The sequence below is a fragment of the Setaria viridis genome, chromosome 8 (assembly GCF_005286985.2).
Source record: "Setaria viridis chromosome 8, Setaria_viridis_v4.0, whole genome shotgun sequence".
Lineage (NCBI taxonomy): Eukaryota > Viridiplantae > Streptophyta > Magnoliopsida > Poales > Poaceae > Setaria > Setaria viridis.
Genome location: NC_048270.2, coordinates 35538650 through 35542162, shown reverse-complemented (window position 1 = coordinate 35542162; position 3513 = coordinate 35538650). Strand labels below are relative to the sequence as shown.

Genomic DNA, 3513 nt, shown 5'->3' with positions numbered 1-3513 from the left:
AGCATGGCCCCGGTGGCGATGCTGCCAGGGATGACTGGTGTGGTACTAGTTGCAGGGATGGTGCGGGCGGCTAGCTTAGCCCCAGCAGCGCGGGCGACGATACGGCCGGCGCGAACTGGTTGTGATTTGTTTTTTCTAGTTTCTTTTTTTTTATTTTTTCAATCAGTTACTAGGGGCGGGTTACCCCATCACCCGCCCTTGCAAATGGGGTTTTTAGGGTGGATGGCCCCCTCACCCGCGCCTGAAAATGGTTAGCAGGGGTGGACATCTTACCCACTCCTTCAAGCAGCTATTTGTAGCTGCGAAAAACAAGAGCGGGTATTGCGCCCGTCCCTGCAAATATCGTTTGAACCACCGCTGAGAGTTGTTTTTGTAGTAGTGCGAGCTTCCAATATAATCCCTTCAGTGCCCTAATTGACCGGAGTTTTGGTTCTCACATGGGTTGGAAAATAGATGCATGAGGCACCCTCCAAATTCTATATATAGCACTACAGGACCGGGCCAAGTCCTAGATGGATACCTTATTTATAAATCTATGCGAAAAACAAATGTTTCCCTATTCGTGACGTTTCCAATAAACGTTACCATAAATCTGTCGTGGATAAGAATTTGTGGCAGTGCATGTTGTAATACTAGGCTTGCAACTTGCCATACTGACCTTTATATTTTATTTAATAAGTAGGTGATATACACCAACATCAGCACTGACACACAAACAAGCAACTGAGAACATAGAGAGTATATATAGTTGTCTAATATATATTTTTTGGAATGGGAAGCTATATTTGATTTTAAGAACGTTACATCATTGTAAGGATTTCGTATAAGACATAAGAGCATCATACATATACACCCGACATCCTTCATGGACAGGCTGCGTCTGATGTGGCACCAGTTGTCCAAAAACAGATAAGCCCTTATCGGCTCTTCAAGTGCCGATTTTAGTCTTATCTACTTCGTTCTCCACATCCGATAGGATGCTACATCTGCAACTTTCTGTTGACATAAAGACGTGCCCTAACACTGCATATCCATCGTGTGTCCTCAATGATGAGTGCGATGCGTAAGGCACACCATTGAAGGACTTGTATCTGATAGGGCTTGGCGGCCAATAAAGTGCCCTAGGTTCAGGAGACCAGTTAGGGCGTCATAGATCGCTGTCGAGATGAAGAATGACAATAGTGGATGTTTGTAAAAGCAAGGTGATAGGTTTGGTTGTGTGTGATCAATCAATCTTAATTATAAGATATTACATAATTTGTTTACCATCACTGTGACGGGCGGGGACTCTTTAGTCGAAATATATACTTACACACGCACATGAGTCTTCAAAAACAACTCTGAACCTTTCTATATTACGGGCAGTTAATTAATTATACTGTCCCTCATATTATATTGGAAAAGTAGGCCATATACACCAACATCAGCACGACACACAACCAAGCATCTGAAAGCATGTAGGAGTAGTAGTATAAATTCGTCCCTGTCGTCCTTTGATACAATTGTTGTGATTAGTCACCTTGACCAGGGATTGGAGGGCAATCCCACTGCTTAGTCGCTGGATGCCAGAAATAATGATGAACTTTAGCTCAAAATTAGTGCGGAAGACGAAGACAAATACTTATTCCATTATGACCAGAAATTAAGGTGACAGTGCTCGCTTACTATTGAAAGTAATTCGGAAGAGGATGAAATTTAGCTAGAAAGTAATTCGGAAGAGGATGAAACAAAACCTTATTGCATCTATTCAGAAAAAAAATAACAATGCTTGCTTACAATCGCCAGCACAAGTGCTTGGTCCGCCTTGTGCGAGGATGGCGCTGACAAGAACCAGTAAAACGAGGAGGACGAGGAGCAGCTGAACGGTGGTCGAGGAGTTCTTTGCCATTGTTACCGACTTGTAGTATGGGCTTTTTACGGTTGCTCACGCGAGTTCTGCACAAGATGAAATTGGTGGGTGCTCGATGCTTGAAATGCAATACCCAGTCCCAGCCCATATATATAGATGGTAGCCTTGATGCCTTCAGAGCCAGCAATGGATCCATCTTTGACTAGAAGTTGGTTGTTAGATGGAAATGTGGACCAAGGAACTAGCAAGTGGACAAAGAAAATTAATTAATGTTAGCAAATACTGATTTCCAAAATTGACTGACCACCATGTATAATTTGCATTATGGGCCATGGGTACTATTGTAAAAGAATACTTTAGAACCACCATGGAACCACCATGAAACCGAGTGGTAACTTATTCCTTCCAAATTCTTTATCATCCCAAAGTGGTTGGATGATGATCTTTTATCCTACCACCTATGGACCATAATGCAACTTAGGGGGTGTTTGGGAGGGGGTGCTAAATTTTAGCACCCCCATTTTAGTCACTTTTAGCCCCTCCTCCTCCCAAACACCTAGGCTAAAATGGAGGGGCTAAATTTTAGCCCCCCATAATCCATTAGCCTCTCAAGAGGTGCTAAAATGGACTAAAAGTGCTAAAAGTGGTCCCCCTCCTCCAAAATTCTACCCGGTACCCTCCCCTCTCTCCTCCCCCGCGCTCTTCTCTCTCCTCCGCGCTCGGCCTCCGCGCGCCGCGCCGCCGTCCAGCCTCCGCGCCCCGCGCCGCGCCGCGCCGCCGCCCGGCCTCCGCGCCCCGCGCCGCCCGCCCGCCGCGCCGCCGCCGCCCGGCCTCCGCGTCGCGCCCGCCTGCCCCTGCGCCCCGCGCCGCCCGCCCGCTGCCCGCCGCGCCGCCCGCTGCGCCCCGCGCCGCGCCCGCCTGTCCCTGCGCCCCGCGCCGCCTGCCCGCTGCCCGCCGCGCCACGCCCGCCTGCCCCTGCGCCCCGTGCTGCCTCCGCCGGCCCCGCCCGCCCCCGCGGCCTCCGCCGGCAGCGGGGACGGCATGTCGGCGCCCTCAACGACGGCGGGGGGCCCGACAAGGAGCCGCTGTTGGACAGGGGGGATGCCCGGGCGGCGGTGGCGGTGCGGGTCGGGGCCGGGTTCGTCGTCCCGCTGGCGGTGTCCTGCCGCTGCTACGGCTCGATCGGCTGTGTAGGTACTGTAACGATGAGTGGCACAGTGTGCCGGCCTGCCGCAGTTTCCAGAAGTTGAGGGTAGAGGAGAGGGGTAAAAGAGTCTTTTGATAACCAAAGTGCTAAATTTTAGCCTCCCTCCCAAACACCCTAGGTGCTAAATTTTAGCCTCTTTATTTGAGTGGGCTAAACTTTAGCCCAGGGCTAAATTTTAGCCCCTCCTCCCAAACAAGGCCTTATATTATCTTGTCTAGGAGGGAAACAAATAGTAACCTATGCCACAAACGACCAGCATCCACAAATAGTAACCTATCTTGTCGAGGATTATTTGTATTTGGCAGCACGCGGATATTTCTCCCAATTTTCCAAACGGCAGGTGGTATGTCAAGTCAAGCACAGTCAGCTACTCGAGGAACGAGTGACGTGGAAGTATCGTGGAAGTTATGACACGAGTCATCCGAATGAGAACGCTCGTGCTCTTCCCAGACTCCGA

At 49.8% G+C, this 3513-nt stretch overlaps 1 long non-coding RNA gene across 1 annotated transcript; it reads right to left on the bottom strand.

The window, feature by feature from the left end:
- Positions 1-1327: 1327 nt before the first annotated feature.
- On the bottom strand, positions 1328-2242 carry LOC117866500 (uncharacterized). Its single transcript, XR_004642914.2, has 2 exons — positions 1777-2242; positions 1328-1558 (listed from the first exon to the last, which is right to left on the bottom strand). It is a non-coding gene; the product is annotated as an uncharacterized lncRNA (long non-coding RNA).
- Between the last annotated feature and the right edge of the window lie 1271 nt (positions 2243-3513).